At 38.3% G+C, this 17,704-nt stretch overlaps 1 protein-coding gene across 4 annotated transcripts in view; it reads right to left on the bottom strand.

Moving 5' to 3' along the window:
* Positions 1-17,704, bottom strand: part of Csrnp3 (cysteine and serine rich nuclear protein 3) — a 196,010-nt gene that overhangs the window by 92,112 nt on the left and 86,194 nt on the right. Inside the window, exon 1 of one of the 4 annotated variants that reach the window (XM_039104840.2) lies at positions 11,659-12,096. The exons of the other annotated variants lie outside the window; for them this stretch is intronic. The gene's annotated coding sequence lies outside the window, so the exon portion shown is untranslated. Of the gene's footprint in view, positions 1-11,658; positions 12,097-17,704 lie in introns of those variants that run through there. 4 annotated transcript variants of the gene reach the window in all.

Raw genomic sequence — 17,704 nt, 5'->3', positions numbered from 1 at the left:
TTAATAAAAAGAATGGCTAAAGTCCCTAGTTTCTGCCAAATACAATCATCAGTAGTTAATTAGTTGTCCTTCCAAAATGAAATTACTGCAAAGTTCTTTGTGCTTCTTTTCAAAACCTTTCATTTGGTTCTAAAAGATTTTCTTCGTCGGCATCTTAACAGATTTTCCCCCTTCATTTCTTGCTTTTCCTTGTGTACCAGACTCTCATCCTCTCGAGTAAGTGGTCTGCAGATCTGAGAATCATACAAGGCAAAAACCACTTCTTCAATACCAGGAATTAAGTGGCATCACCCTTCTGTGATGTCACTACTCAAATGCCAAGTGTCATTTTGAAGACCTGCTCTTGGTGACATCTCCTGGCTTCAATAACACATCCTCTATGGATGGTTCTATGTTGTGAACACAGTGGAGCAGCTCTGCGTAATTGTTCATTTTTTTTTTTTTTGGTTCTTTTTTTCGGAGCTGGGGACCGAACCCAGGGCCTTGCGCTTCCTAGGTAAGCGCTCTACCACTGAGCTAAATCCCCAGCCCCGTAATTGTTCATTTTTTATTTCTTTTTGGTTCCTACTGTTTAACAATATTTCTTCCCATCATCTTTAAGGTTTTGTTGTTGTTATTGTTGTTGTTGTTATTGTTGTTGTTGTTCCTTTTAAAAGTACATGTGTAAGCTAGGAAAATGTAATGAAAAAACAGTTGCCTAAAGGATTAGAGAAAGACAAAGGAAATTCTAACTTCTTGAGCTGTGTGCTATGAGACACTAAATTAGCTACTTCGGTAAGGATTCTTAGTAATCTGGGTTTAGATCTCAGAGTATGTTTGCACCATACTCTTTTCTACTTTTCCAACAAACGTCAGTAAGATGACTACAATGCATGAGGTTTTACTGAAAGAGAGAAAGCACACATGTATGCATGTGGAATGCATCTTCAAAAACAACATGTCGGTTTAGTCCCTGGGAGCTCTGGTTGGTTGGTATTGCTGTTCTTATTGGGTTGCAAACCCCTCCAACTAATTCAATCCTTTCTCTAATTCCTCCATTGGGGACCCCATTCCCAGTTCAATGGTTGGCTGTGAGCATCCACCTCTGTGTTTGTCATGCTCTGGCAGAGCCTCTCAGGAGACAGCTATATCAGGCTCCTGTCAGCATGCACTTCTTGGCATCAGCAATGTTGTCTGAGTTTGGTAGCTGTATGTACATGGGCTGGCTCCCCAGGTGAGGCAGGCTCTGAATGGCCATTCTTTCAGTCTTTGCTCCAAATTTTGTCTCCAAATTTCCTCCTACAAATATTTTTGTTACCCCTTCTAAGAAGGACTGAAGTATCTGCACTTTGGTTGTCCTTCTTCATGAGCTTCATGTGGTCAGTGGATTGTATCTTGGGCAATCCCGAGCTTTGGGGCTTATCAGTGAATGTATTCATGTGTGGGTTTTTGGGTTTTGTTTTTTTTGTTTTTTGTTTTTTTTTCTTTTTTTTTTTTTTTTTTGTGATTGGGTTACCTCACTCAGGATGATATTTTCTACCTTCTTTTTTTTTTTTTTTTTTTTTTTTTTTTTTTTTTTTTTCCGGAGCTGAGGACCGAACCCAGGGCCTTGCGGTTGCTAGGCAAGCGCTCTACCACTGAGCCAAATTCCCAACCCCTAGGATGATATTTTCTAGTTAAATGCATTTGCCTATTTATTTCATGAAGTCATTGTTTTTGATAGCTGAGTAGTACAACATTGTGTAAATGTACCACATTTTCTGTATCCATTTCTCTGTTGAAGGACGTCTGGGTTCTTTCCAGCTTCTGGCTATTATAAATAAGGCTGCTATAAACATAGTGGAGCATGTGTCCTTGTTATATGTTAGAGCATCTTTTAGGTATATACCGGGAGTGGTATAGCTGGGTGGGTCCAAGAGTACACATGGACAGTACCATGGCTCCAGCTGCATATGTAGCAGAAGATGGCCTTGTTGGGCACCAATGGGAGAAGAAGCCCTTGGTCCTGCCAAAGCTTGATGCCCCAGTGTAGGGGAATGTCAGGGTGGGGAGGTGGGAGGGGTAGAGGGACACCCTCATAGAAACAGGGGATGCAATAGGGATGGGAAAGGGAACTAGCACTTAAAAGGCAAATAAAAAATATCCAAAAAAACCCCAACATGTTGGTTTTATTAGTAGATGTGCTACCATTCCAAGCACTTCAGTGATCACTATGTAAGCATGAGGACACCTTGGTTATGTTTCACTCTATACATATTGAGAAGATGTATGTGTTTCACTAAGAAAGTAAAATTATCTTCTTCCCCAATACTAGGGCCATTTCTGCCTAAGTCCATTTGGCAAGTAAGCAGCTCATCTGCTGCCAAGAGGAGCAGGATTTGGCACAGATTTCACAAGGTGAAACCCTGTAGGTGTTTCTGTGGGACACTACCAATGTGAAAAATGCTTCTGGTGGGTTGCCAGTGGGAGAAACAGAAGTCAGCCAACGCCTCTCTTGTCCAGGTGTCTGTGTAAGCCAAGAACCCTGGCAGCACTCCTGCCTAATAAATATTTTTGCTGGAGAAATGATTGTGGGATTCCCCAGTGATGTATGAATCCCCCGAGTCAGAGTTGTCTGTGACTTTGAGTTAAAGATTTTATTTTCATTCTTATGCACTAGATATTAACATTTTTGCCGTGTGATAATTTGAAGCATGTGATGAAACCAAGTTTCAGACATCTCCGTAGATCCTTAGCTCAAAATTTTAGGATAGAACCTGTTGCTCTCTGAAAAAAATATTTCTTGGCCAGTAGCAAACTGGGCTTAAGTGACTGTTCTGCATTGGCATGACCTGAGTGGGTTTGACATTATTACAACTGCTAGCTTACCTGATGCTGGATCATATTTGAATGTACAAGTTGCTGCAGACTACTATGTCTTCCAGTGGTTGCTCAGGACGCATACCTGCTATCATATCTGGGTCAGCTACTAATGAGTGGTATAATTTTAAAAGTGTTACTTGCTCAGGGTAGTTTCTACGTCTACCAAAATAAGGTGTATGACAACATTAGTAAGAGGCTCTAGGGCAGTTCCCTCCATGGCTTATGGCTTAAGTAAGGCTGTGGCCTCCGAGTAAGAACTGCTATCTACCTCTGCACATCCTCTTCTCCCTCAGCGCACACACTGAATGGCTAAATTGACTTTTTTTTTGTTGAACGACAAAGGAAATCTGTATGGCTGTGCCTAGGACACAAACCTAAGAGGCTGCCCCCATGTTATCTGCTTTGATGTGCATTGGGGTTGGCATTCCTGCAGGAAAGACAGAACATGCTTTTTCAGGGCTTTACCCTTAAAAAAAAAAAAAACTGACCGTCTGCTATTTGGAAAGGTGGTTTAATTGATTACATGCTGGCCTAAGAGTCAAAACTCTTTCTCCAAGGCCAATTTTTAGGGTGTTTGGGTTTTGTTCGTTAGCAGGGGCAAGAGAAAACCAATTAAGAAAATGAGAGGCTTTTAAACCTGTTGGAAATGTTCATCAGCCTGTTATACGTTCATTTTTCCATCCTAACAGGAAAAGTCTCAAGTGAGGACAATGAAAATTTTATTTTCTATGCTGCTATTAGGACTAAAAAACCAGTACTTAGCCTAATGTCTTGCACCACTGTGGAGACTAAGCACATTAAAAAGGAAAAACAAAACAAAACAAAACAAAACAAAAAAAACAAAACAAAACAAAAACACAGACTTGGAGGAACTTAGAATTACTATTATAGTGGCAGTGAAATCTAACTCTGTTTCTCTTACTTAGCACTTGAAGTTTTCTCTGTCTTTAGAAAGTTTCCAATTGGATAACAAAATAGAGGAGCCAGTATAGCTAGCTGAAGGGTACTTAAGTGCTCCAGTGATGTTTTCCTTCAGAGGAAACATCAGGCTGGTGTGAATGAAAAGAATGTAAAAACAGTGACACCCTTTTCCTCATAAAGCCTCCAAAAAATGGTCACGAGAGAGCAAGGACCACACTTCACAACCACACCTGTCCACACCCTGGATATTTACTGGCAACGCTGCACAGAAAAGAAAGGAAATTTCAAAAATTAGGATTAGTAAGAAAAATAACTCTGCACATCCTTTAAAATGAATCGCCAGCCTAGGCAAGACATGGCTTTTTACCCTCTAAAGCAAAGAATAATTGGCGTTCAACCTGACACTGACATTGCATTAGACAGCAATTAGCAGAAGTAATCTATGTGGTAAAGATTAAATACCTGAGTTTTCATATTTAACTAAATGTCCGACCGGTACCAATTAAAACCGGTCCTCGAAAGCAACCACAAGTCATTCCAAAGTCATCCGTATCTTTTCAAAGATGAAAACCGAGTTTTAGGAGTTTCCCTCTTAAAACAAGTTCCAAAGAAGCAGAGTCATGATACTGATCAGAAAAGGCCCTTCCATCTGTTCGACTAAAATTATTTGTAATAAAAATAATGTAGATGAATTTTCTAAATCTCATTTGGAGACCTCTGTGACTAAGTCAATTCAAGCAACATTACAATTCACGAGACATTTAAAATAGCAGTGAGCCTGTGACATAAAGGTCATATCATTAAGCAAACAGATTAGTACTTCTGTGTCAGCAGGTGAAACCTAAGATGTGTCAAGCTCTAACTGTGCTAAAAAAAAAAATAATGAATGAACTTCAGTCTTCCGATGCAAGGAACATAGCTGAATGAACCCAAGGTGAGAAAGTAACACCTTAACTATACAAAGCAAGGGAAAATGCTATAGCAAAGGGAGACATTTTAAAACTAGCAAAGGCTTATGAAAATAGCTCTACTCATGGTTACAGCACACCTGCAGAAGTTTGGAGATCTGAGGTACCAACAAAGCCACCTGTCACTTGAACCTCAGTAACCATGAGGGCTTCTCCCTCTACTGTCTCATTAGAATTCAAGGCATTAGCTCTTAGTGAGACCTAGGTATGACCTTCAGTGGGGATCTAGGACATTTTTGATTTGGGAAATGGTTAGTACTAGTTACTGAACACATCTTGGAAATGACATCGAGGTCGGCACTTCAACCTACGCTCTCAGCCACGTTCTTGTTCAGCCTCTGCACATTCCGTGATATGGGGCTGAAATCACACAAAATCAACAATATAAGAAGAACACTTTCCTAGTAAGGACACAGTATGCAGTAATATATACTGTATTTCCTAAACATGTTTTGGGTTTTCCTAAGTTTACATGTTCTTGTTTTAAACAAGCCACCCAGGTTTTAAAGCAGGATTTCTCAGTCCCTTTCAAATGCTGATGTTGAAAAGAAGATCAGAAACTGGACATGGATGTGCATAGCTGAGATTCCATCATCTGAAAGACTGAGACTGAAACAGAGGGACTTCCAAAGGCAGAGCTACAGAGTTTGGGACACCCTGGGCTGTACTGTTTATTTAAAAACCAAACCAACCAAATAAATAAAGAGAAACAAAAGGCCTATGACATACGAAGCTACTTCAGGGTACTGTATCCTTGTTCCTAATCCTCGCCCCTTTTCAAGGCAGGGTCTGTCTATGCATCCCTGGTTGTCCTGGAACTTGCTGTGTAGACCAGGCTGGCCCTAAACTTAGAGATCTGCCTGCCTCTGCTTCTGAATGCTGGGATTAAATAAAGGTGAGCGTCACCTCCACCAGGCTTCTTCCCATTCATGAAACCTTTCTTTCTGAACTAAACTCATGAAATCAGCCTTCCAAAGCTCTTCAGAGTGTATTTATGTATTTAGAAAAATACTATTAGGTACCATAACCCATGTTCTGCTTTGCCCTGTAGTCTGTTTTCAAATGTACAGATCATGCTGGAATATGCTCCCTGGTACTGGGAATGATGTGAACCATGAGCGTGTGTAAGGACAACTCAGTGCGCGTGTGGATTCCAAAGCTTACGCAGAGGCGAAGCAACCTCCATGGCCTCACTAGTAAGGAGCCTGTGAAGGTGCCACCAAGCTTGGGGAACACAGTTCCTAAAACAAGGGAAAGAGGTTTACCTGGCTCTAATAATTAGTGAATGAAATTAAAAGTTGGTCTCTCTATTTGTATTATGCACTAATTGAGAGTACTCATTTTCCTATTAGATATAAATTCCCTATTAGATATAAAGCATTGCCAAGTTATTGTTAATAGTCTAATATGGCAGTCTTCTTACAACAACAGGAGCAATTTCTCATTTACTTCATATTCAAGGGAGAACCTTGAGGACAAAATAAAGCAAATGTTGCTTATTCTCTGTATTCTTGTGCCAATTATACTGAGTGCATTTTTGTGTGTGCGCGCGCGCGCGTGTGTGTGTGTGTGTGTGTGTGTGCCTGTGCATATGAGTATACTCCTGTGTGTGTGCATGTGTGTGAACACACTCCTGGGTGTGTGTGTGCATGTGTGTGTACCTGTGGGCACACTCACATATATGAGTGTGTGTGTGCATGTTGTCATACTCCTCTGTGTATGAGCTCATGCGTGTATGTGTACCTTTGGGCACACTCATGTAGGTGGGGGGGGTGCCTGTGTGTATGCAAAAAGCACATCAGACATGTGAGTAACAGGTTAATTTCCTTTCCTTGCTCAGCAAACTTCCTTTGATTGAGAACTTAACGTAAAATCACGAAGAAATTCATCCGATGGATTAGAAAATTCATTTTTTGAATGGTTTTCTTATGGGATAGTTATAATGTGTAAAATAAAAGTTAAACAAGTAAAGAGACAATGAGATCCTTAAAAGCATAAAAAGCAAATCTGTAACAAGCATATACTATTAAGAGCCTACTCTGTGCTGAAGGACAGTCAGGCTACAGTTTTGTTTTCACAGTAGACAACTAAAGTTTAGAAAGGTGAATTAATGGCTCTGATATCAGGGAGAAAAGTTGGTAATGATTTCCACTTTAATCAACAAGGCAGAATGATGTGTATTACGTTTGTTTCCATGAAAGCTATTAGCATTAAAAAAAAAAAAACTGGCCCTGAGAGTTATACACTTTTGCTATTTGGAAAATAGTCTTTATGTTGTAAGCATCTCCATCTGCATAAAACATCACTATAACATTGCTACAGTTCTAATAAGACCCTAAAAATCACTTTATAATTGCATTGAGCTTATATTTTTCAACAAAAAAAGATTCAATTTTATTTAAATTCTAGAAGAAGCAATCAAAAGGTAATCTCCCGCTTTGATTGCTTCTTAAGAACTGCCATGTTAAAATAATGTGGTTGCTTTGAGAACTCAGTAACGATTCTCAACATCTCCCTACCAGAGTTAAAAGTCACTTTGCCTTTTTACCGTCTCGTAGGCTGTAGACGTTCAGGAGACAGACGGGTACAGCGGTAATAAAATTGAAAACCTACACACTCGATTTTGAAATGACAATAGTTATTTGTAGATCTCAGACTCTGCTCCATGCTCCTGAACTGAGGATGTTTGCCCTAAAATTGTTTCCACGCCTACAATATGGCCTCTATTTTCAAACGATGACAGTGAAGAGCTTGGAATCAGAAAGCAGGAAATTTGGTTTTGGAAAAAAAAAATCCTTAAAGATTTCTTTGAAGTCGGATACGGCAGTGTCTCTTTGCACAGGCTACCTATCTACCCCCAAGAGCTTGTGTTTAGACTACGGTATTTACTTTTCCTTCTCAAGGTTAATTTGAATTATATTTACATAAAGACATTTTCTATATATGTTTAGAAGCCCAGAACACGAGCATACTTCATCCAAGCTGCTGGGATCTGTATGGAAGTAGGATGGATTAAGCCAATGCAAAAAGACTTCAAAGTTTGGAGTGAATTTGCATGGAGACATAAATTACCCAGGATATTCAAAGCCATAAATTAGCTTCAGGACACAAATAGCTCTCTTGTGGCTCACAGAAGCACAACAATTCTCTTTATTCCATATATTTCTATTATCACATTTTCTCTGAGATCTTCACAGGCTCTATTTCTTTGCCCACACTGTGCTTTTATTTCTGTCTTCAAAATATGCTCACTGGTAGCTGCTACATGGCCAAAGTTAAAAGTATTGCACTGCCTATATGAATATTAACCTCATTTCTTTTTTATGTCTAGTACACACAAGGGGTGAGCAGGCATAACTCCTGGCACTATATAAATTGAGAGAAATAATTTTTTTAATTATGAATCAAGTGTAAGAGTCTAAAGGATCCTGTTTAGCTTCTTGATAACGTTATAATAGAGATATAATGTGCACTATAGCACACAGAATACATACATAAATGCATGGAGTGTTTAGCAGTGTCATAAATATCTGCAAATAATGTTGATCAGCATTTTCTAACCAACAAAAAAAAGTAAATTATTTAAAATATATTTCCTGTAGCTTAAGCCACTGAAAGTTTCACAAGCAGTGTTCAGAAAAGAAAACCCTGAAATCTTTGCAGGCTTAAAAACACAAAACACGAATTCTATCTCATAAACTCAACTCAGTGTCCTGGATAAATGTCATAATGTCCCCAAAGAGTGATAGAGCGAGAGTCTGGCAATGAATAACCACTATGAAGTGAATGTCATAAATATTTGAAATAACTGTCCTTCACTGATTAAATGTTCACACACTTGTTTTGGTCTCCTCCCCTCAAGTGACTCTTCATTTCAGAAGAACTGCCCCCATTTTAATCATTATAATAAAAAGACTCCCTGATCGAAGTGTAAAGAAAGTAATTAAGTCTTTCTAATATGTACTAGTTCCTTACAGGTAAGCTTTATAAATTTCATCTTAAAACTTCTATGAATATTAGACCCATAAAGCAGTAATCTCATGACTAAATTCCTATTTTGTACCTTCATCCTTTCCAATACACACACACACACACACACACACACACACACACACACACAATCTGTAATGCAGACAGACGCACAGTCAGTGCAAATGAAAATAACATACTTTTCTCATTAACATTGAAACTGCTCAATTGTGACATTTGTATTTTTTTAATGGCGTGGGTAAACAGTTGAATTGTTCTGTTTTAAGTGTACTTAAAATATGACGTGAAAATTAAGAAATCAATGTGAAAATGTGTGTTAGTACACACTTGTTTAGTGCAGGACAGATTTACTATGATGTAATCACACATTCTACAAAAGTGTGATATTACTGGGAAGAGGGGTTCTTCATCCTGCTATAAGATTCATGAGGACCTCTTTAGGATCCTGATTTAACTGAAAGGAAAAGTCATAGAATGTTGAAAGTGTTAAATTTAAGTAACGCTGTCTGAAAAATGCAAAGATATTTAAGAACAATTAGAAATACCAGAAGTATTGAAGGAATTTAAAGCAAAAATTCTCTAGTAGTATTTTTCACAGTGCAACCGAGAATGAAAATTCTCCAAACCAAACCCCGTCCTAATAATAGAAATGCTACTTCTTAAAATTATCCTATAGTGTTTTGCAGCTGCGAACAAAAGAACTCCATCATTTAATTCTGCATATCTCACAAAAACCTTAGGCTGGAACTCAGTACATCTTTAAAATATATTTCTTTAAAACTGTAAAGAAAATAACAATAATTCGCTGAAAGATTTAAGTGTTAATATTTATCTAGATATTTCAACCAGGTAGCTCTCCAAAATCAACACATAACCAAAAGGGAGAATTATTTAGGAGCCCAGACACAACTGTTTCTCTCATAAAATAGTCCATCAGAAGGAAAACCCCACATAGTGAAGCAGTAGGGGGAAAAAAGAATAATAATCATAAGAAGAAGAGTAAACTAGCAAAGGAGTGCTTGAAAACCAGCAACAGCCTGCCAATTGCCACAGTGAATTTAAATAACCAATCACCAACAGTGTATGCAACAGAAATAAAATCAGGCGCATCAGGAAATGTCATCGTACCTGCATGCACTTTAAATGACTACGGCACACGCTGTAAAATCTTCAAAAATAAAGCACACTTCCTTTAACTGCTGCAAAACACGGCTGCAGAAGCCCAGGATACGTTTTTTTTTTTTTTTTCCAGGCAACCGATCCAGCTTTCAGCCAGCCCCGTGACCTTTGAACTCCCTTCTGCCCCCTCCTCTTCTGCAGTCAAAGCCTGTGCTGCTCTCATTTGCATAAGGTTCAGGCAGTGCTCCAGCAGCCAAAGCGGAATGCTGGGTAAGGAATTGTAGAGCTGCGGTTCGCCCAGGGTACCTGCATCCTGGAGCACCCGGACCCGCAGTGGGGAGTGGGCATGCTTCACCAGGCTGTCAACATCACACCCGCTATGTCCATTAATGGATAAAAGATTTTAGCGGTTGTTTCAGTCTTGTGCTACTTGTTTACGGTCTCCCCACCATAAGAAGCTGTCTGCAGCGACTCTGGTAACCAAGGAAACCCAAATAGTCAAATACTTCATTTAAATACGTGTGGAAGGCCAATTTAAAACTGTCATTAACTTCTCTTGTTTTGGAGACGCAGCGCTCTCTTCCTCTCTCTCTCTCTTTTTAAGTGGAATATGTACCGTAGGCATAACCAGACATATGGGATGTTTTTGTTGTGGTGGTTTAAACATCTTACACATCAACTTACATTAGGCACTATACGCGTTAGTCGCAGTCGTTTTAGCAATCTTGAAAAATGTTAAATGTGCTCAAGTGCCTTGGAGATCATCATCTTAAATGGTACCCAAAAATTAATTGTAAAGATTTTAGGTCCCAGGATGCCTTTAATGGATAGAGCAATGAAAACATAGAGCAAAGTTAGACTGCATATTTAAATTCGAAGAGTCACCTCATAGAAAATGCCTGTCCTGCTTTCCCAATGAATTTGAGTGATGAGCTGTTTATCATTTGTTACTCCTGCCTTTGATTCCCCTTCACAGCAATCTGTCTATTTGAAATACAAACTTCTCTATTACTCATAAACCCGGGAGCTGCTTATTTTCTGATAAATATTATGTGTGTATATGTTTTACAAATATCCACAAAGACATATTTTCCCTTTTCTGAAATACTGAACCACTAAGAATTCTGATCACCATAGGATTGACCCAGTCACGTTCTTAAGATTAGGCTAATTTATTTTATTGCTGGTATAACTAACATCTATTATATAAAAGGTTTTACAAGTGTTTTCCTTCTCTGGAGAGAAACGTAATATGGAAAATAAAAACCAAATAAATATCAGGGTGGACATTTTACTAAAGTATAAATATATCTTTAAGTAACACTATTGAAATTTTTCATTTAAATTTTTTATTTAAAAAAATTATATATTTTACATAAATATCCTTGCAGGATAGTGAAAAATGCCAGCAAATTCTGAATGATGCATCTTCTATAAGAAATACAAACTGAGGCGACACAGAATTTTTCATCGAAAAAGTGAAGCTTTTTTATACCAGCTATTTAATAGTCATTTGGCTAATATATCTGCATACATAAAATATTAGAAATTGCTGAATTAAAATTTTCTGACCTACACATTTTTAAATAGAATAAACAACTTTTCGGTTTAATATATAATATCAGCATTTGTGTTACATTTATCTGCATTAAAAATTTAATCTTGCTGGGTCACTTCAAGTGCACCATTCCTATTACACATTCGCAATACCTTTCAAAGTTTTTGTCTAAGGCAAAAACAGACATCGGTCCAACCTCATTTAAATGCAATCAAATAACAGGAAGTGTTTTGGGGGGGGGGATTTATAAAAATCACCGACCTGTTCAAACAGCTGGAGTCGAGTCCTGGCAGTCTTTATTCATTAGAATCCAAAATAAATTGATTATCATTTTACAGTACGTGTCGGCATCACGGAAGGCGTCGTTCTTCCTGGTTCAGTGGAATCTTCTTACGTTTCCCGGCCCCGTGTTTTATTGCTGGTACCATATGCTTTATTGTTCCGAGACAAGAGCTTCGCTCGCACAAAGACTCATTACCTACTGCTTGCTGCACGGCATCAGCTCAGCCGGGCTGCCTATGTGTGATCACATGGAGTTCTGTCTGAGAAAGCCAGGCTTACCGCTGACTTCACTGTGTCTACGGATATTTTTATCAGCTGACTCTACAAGGAGGAAGAAATAGCAGATAAGGGAACTGCCCTGAGACATTAATGTAGCACCATTAAGGGAAATCCCTTAGATTTCCCTAGATTTTATTATTATCGAAAATGATTCAACAGCTATTAAGGGGTGTGGGGGGGACTAGATTTTATTTTAATCAGAGGTTGAGTAAGTTTATGAAAAGAAAACTTGCTCAAGCCATTTCCTACCTTACGTTTCTGAAAGTAAATATTATCCAAGAGCCCTGTTCTAATGAACCAACTGACCATATATTTTTTAACCTTTTAATTGCAACTATTTCTTTTCTTGGTTTCCCCCAACCCCCACTAAGACCAGATGCTGATTCCCTCAACATTCCTTCCAGCAAAATCCCCATCACTAAAAGATACTGCATGTGAATACAAACGGATACCAATTCTTTCTGATAAGGAAGATGAGACTCTTTTTCTTGAAGTGTATAAATGAGGTAGGTGATTAATTTATATTCTCAAAAGATAACACATTCTACAACAGCTGACTACAATGAACAATAAAGATCTCAACTTAAAGAACAGATGGCTCATGCTAATTCTTAAAATGGCAGTAACTTATTTCAGACAGCTTACCTCAATGGAGCATATGGTTTACCTTATCTGATTTTAGTGCTAACAAGTCCTTCCAGAGATGACTGTTCTACATTTGCGGGAACCTTTGGCTGTTTTGATACTGTTTCAATACACGTATACTATGTACCTCTGAATACAGTCACACCAGCTTTCCACAAGGAAATTCTCAAACTTGAAAGTCAATTACAGATCTTCAAATAAACAAACAAACCACAAACCTACATAGCTGATGGAATTTGGTTTAAAATTCCATATATTTTATGGGATATTTGGTTGATAGGCTGCCTAACTTGAATTGGTATTTGAAAGCTTTCGACTCACAAATGTCAGTAATTATCTGGTGGCAAATATATGAAAATTTAACAAAGATCATGGAAGGAAAAGCCAAAAGCATCATAAAATGATCAGAAAAGATGAATTTCCTACACTATTGTATTGATATACCGTGCATTGTAATGGCCCTTGTAAACATGTCAGTACTTTAAAAAAAATGAAGGTACAGATATTCATATGCTTATTGGTATGCACACATGTCAACCGTTCAATCAATAAACTCTCATTTTCTAAAAGAAAAGCAATACAATGTAAACATTTTCTCAACCGAACTTTAAAAACGCAGAGTAAGTCGGTGTGAACAAAACATAAGTAGTTACATGAAATGATTTTTCTTCACATTTTTTCATATTATTTGAAGGGTTAGCACTGATCTGGAACGTTTCAAGTCATATGTAGTAAGTTTTCCTTAGCACAGAAGGAATGCTAAGAGATACTTTCTGTGCCACCATTTTCAAGTGTTTGCTCCAGAACACCCTTGTTCATTGTCCCTTCTACAATATGAGCTACACTAGAGCCACAGAACCCCAGGCCATAAATAAACACGCAAACAAAAATCCTTCTGAAGCATCATCGTCTGGCTCCTTAAAGGTGCCTATGTTTTGGTGAATACCTTTGAGGAGGTCAGCATGCTAGTGTACAAGGACATAAACAAAAGGCAGCCATTTTTTCTTTTACTACATCCCTTCCAAAGAGGGAGATAAAATGGTTGCCAAGTAGAAGGAAAGACCTTGGTTTTTTTGTTTGTTTTTTGTTTTTGTTTCACTTTATTTATTTATTTTTTTAAATCGAGTTACTTCAGAGTTCCTCTGGTGCTTTTTGGGGTCAGATTGTGGGAGGGAGGAGAAAAAAAAATCCATATATGTGTGAAATTTGTGTTTGGGTATGATCATAAGGATATAAGAAATAATTTGATATAAGAACTGAAGTCAATATCAAAATAGCTAAAACAAATGTCTAGAAAAATGAGGAATCTCTGATAGGAAGACTAACCACACAATCTGTTAATTGTAAAAACCTAAAATTTTTAATTTATGTGGGAAAGAGAAAATTAAAGGTAGATGTCAGAGCCAGAGAGATCTTGAAACAGGAACTATGGATCACAAAATAGCGATAATCCTCTGACCACTTCCTTAAATGACCTTGGTTAAGTTATTGTTGAATGTGATACCCTAATTTCCGAGTCTGTAATGGAGAACAAATATCTTTTTGGTAGACTATATAGAAATACCCCTACATTTCAACTCCATAAATTGGATTTAACCAAGCATTGACCATTAATATTAATAGTAAGAACACGTAGGTTATAAAATTATAATAACTGCTTATGATAATTTTAATAAATTATTTTTATATCAAAAGCAAGTAGGGCTTTGGGAGAAAAAGATCGTCCTTTATATAACGCATTACAAAAATGGGAGACGTCTAAGAAATAATTTGAAATCTCAGGAACTTGCCTCATGATTAAAACAAATTAGAAAATAGACACCTTATTACGACCAACATTCTGGAACTCTCTGTCTGCAACATGCAAGAGAGCTATGGCAGCGGGTCTCACATTACACATTACAATGAACAACGGTGCCTCTGCTTATGTGACACTTTCAGCAGCCAAGAGTCCTTCAGATTTGTAACCAACAAAGACGAGATCACAGCCTCAAACAGTTAAACTGCATCCAAGATTAAACGGGTCCTTTAATTGTATGATATTGAACGTTATGAACTAAGATAATTCAGCTCTTACTATTGATTCTCAATGACTTAGCTTTCCTCTGAAGGCAAATCGACATCATAGAATCATTCGGTTTTTATCCTTTTTCCTTCAGATTAGGCAACAATTATTAAAAGGAATCTAAGCTGTTTGCTCTCTGGCTCCCGAAGTAACATGGACATAGACTACTGCTCAAAGGATGATCCAACGAACAGGAAGGCGCGCTGTGCTGAGTGTGTTTTGAGGCCGTGCTATCTTCCCTTTACCCCAGCACCTCCTGGTGAGCTCACCCTTGATAAAGCTGCCCGCCATCTCCTTCCAGCCTATTAGGGAAGTAGGTAACTTCGCTATGTCAACTTAAAAGTCCAGGAGGAAGGCAGTCCAATTCAACAAACATTTATTGGGAAGTTACCATGTCTCAAGCTCTGAGACAACTGTTAGGGTTATAAAAGTGAAATATTAACTATTTGCTAGAAGATTGGCATCTCTCTAATTAAAAAAAAGTAAATAAAAAAAAAATAAGAAAACTGCTTCCAGCCCTTGGTCCTGCTAAGACTGAACCCCCAGTGAACATGATTGTTGAGGGGAGGGCGGTAATAGAGGGAGGATGGGGAGGGGAACACCTATATAGAAGGGGAGGGGAAGGGGTTAGGGGGATGTTGGCCCGGAAACCCGGAAAGAGAATAACAATCGAAATGTAAATAAGAAATACTCAAGTTAATAAAGAAAAAAAGACAAAAAAAAGAAAGAAAACTGCTTCCAAGGATGTGACTGAGTGGTAGTGACAAGGGGGCATTGCTTTAATTTTAAAATCTTATCAACCCAATATGTACTTGGTGTAAAATCAGTATAATGTCTTTACGTTGAAATTGTTAAAATAAAAAATGATGTAATATAAAATAATTCCTTGAGTAGCCTACTTCATTTTGGGATATCATAATCCAACAGAGAAAGCAAATCTTTCATAGTAAAATTGCGTATGCCTATCATGACTGCAAATTCTTCATTATTCTTTAGACAAAAAGTACAGCCTAGCCCTTTCCACCTCCCCTATGACTGCTTTTATTGAGTTCTTTTCCAGGAGTCTGCAAAAGGCCATTCTGAACACTGTAAGGGTAGATCCTAAGAAACCCATGGCTTCAACCTGGAACTCCAAGTTTCCCTGAGACACTATGTAAGGAGACAAGCTATTCCAAGGCTCCCGTGCTAAAGGAGACACCCACAGACACTCTAGGGGGAAAGTAATTACTGCATAAATGTTGCTGTGGAGAATATACACAGGTCAGGGGAAAGCTTTACAAACTAGAATAGTAGGGAATTTGAGTGGATTGGGGAGAGAGGAGATATGGCAAGTGTTCAAACGGGTTGAAACAGAGAAAAAGCAAGTGTGGTGTCCCCATGTGATTGAGCAGCATGAGACCATTGCTGGTATATCTGTGAGGCTGTGAGGTCAGCAAAGGATGAAAGGTAGGGTCAAAGTCATAGGTAAAGGAGACAGCCTAGCTGTTCACTAGCTCAAGGAAGTACTGCCCCACCCACAGAGAGTTGGAAAACATGGGAAGCACCATTGAGCTTGAGTTGAACATGGTGAATGAGCATGGGAGAAAAGAAGCTAGCAGACAGCAAACTACTTAAGCCTGGCAATAAACTGACCTCTGATCTCGTTTATGGCTTAAAAAGCTAATAGTCCAATGGTTCCGCTACTGGTCCTATCCAGACTAGAGAACGTTAATTAAGCCAGCTTTATTATGCTCAGTGTTTCTCATGTATTTTGATCTGTGCTGCCCTCAGAGTTTCAGCTTTGAAATAGTGTGAAAATACTTAATGTCAAATATTTGGAAGGCTGAAGGCAGCTGTAAACCAATGTACTTTGAACACAGGGCACACAGGAAAGTATTTACAGTAGTTTCTTATTTCTGATTTTGGCACTGTGGGAGGGGCTGATGGAGGGGAAAACAATATGTTCTGGCTGGGCAAAAAAGGAAAAATGTAATTTCGATTATGAAGGGTAAAGCTTAACATATGTAACAGAACATGTATGCAAACGAACATGGAATCCTATTCTTGTAGCTTTTCATTTTATTCGGACATCAGATGGTGAAGGCAGCAGATGTTAAATTTAGCAGCCGGTGAACGGACCACTCTGCAGGGCGCAGGTTAAATGGCTGGAATCGCTCTACGACTACGGCTACAGCAGGTACAATGCAAACATAAATCATCCAAACTTGGCTGCAAAGAAATCCTTATGCAAAGTGACCCAGACTAGGAAGGGTCCAGATTTCCTCCCACCCTTCCATCTACCACAACAAAGGCGTCAGAAAACAACATTTGTTAAGAGAAAGAACCCGATGAAGCAAAGCACAAAGGGTACACTGATGTCATAGTGCGCACCAACAGCGGCTGTCGCAAACTCTTCTTATGCCGAATTAGATATCTAACACGGGACAAAATAAAATGTGGAGCTACGTGGTCCAACCGAAAACCAACCACGAACTGAACAGTTAAAAGAAAATAAAAGGAACAGTGGAATAGAACAGATAGATTTCTTAAAGTCAATAAGGTTAAACCAGAGCTAAAGAGGCCAAAAAACTGCTTTAGAGTCAAGACTAAGAGAGGCTGTTTGTTTTGGTTTTCTTTTTCATTTATACAAAACCATAAACACTTGGCCAATGAAATAAATATTTTTATATGTATAATGGGTATATATATATAGCACATTGGTATATAATTTATGAAGTCATTCATGCAAATATATAGGCAGACATAGATACAATGGCAGCATCTGTTGTATACTTGCTAGCAATGCTTGGAAGTGAGTTGTGTACTCTGACATGTTAAGAGAAATAAACTTTGTAACCAGGGACCTCAGTGGTTCTACATCTACTCACAGAAACAGATGCAAAGAGTGAGTTACAGGATGAGGAAGGCATTTTAAAACTGAAGGATACATACGAACATAAAGACCAGGTGGACAGTGTTATCGAAATCACCTAGAAGTTACCAAACACTGGTCACTGGGTTTATAATTACTTATTCACACACACCATTGAAACAAGC

Source organism: Rattus norvegicus, chromosome 3, assembly GCF_036323735.1.
Source record: "Rattus norvegicus strain BN/NHsdMcwi chromosome 3, GRCr8, whole genome shotgun sequence".
Taxonomy (NCBI): Eukaryota; Metazoa; Chordata; class Mammalia; order Rodentia; family Muridae; genus Rattus; species Rattus norvegicus.
This window is presented reverse-complemented; position numbering and strand designations above follow the sequence as displayed.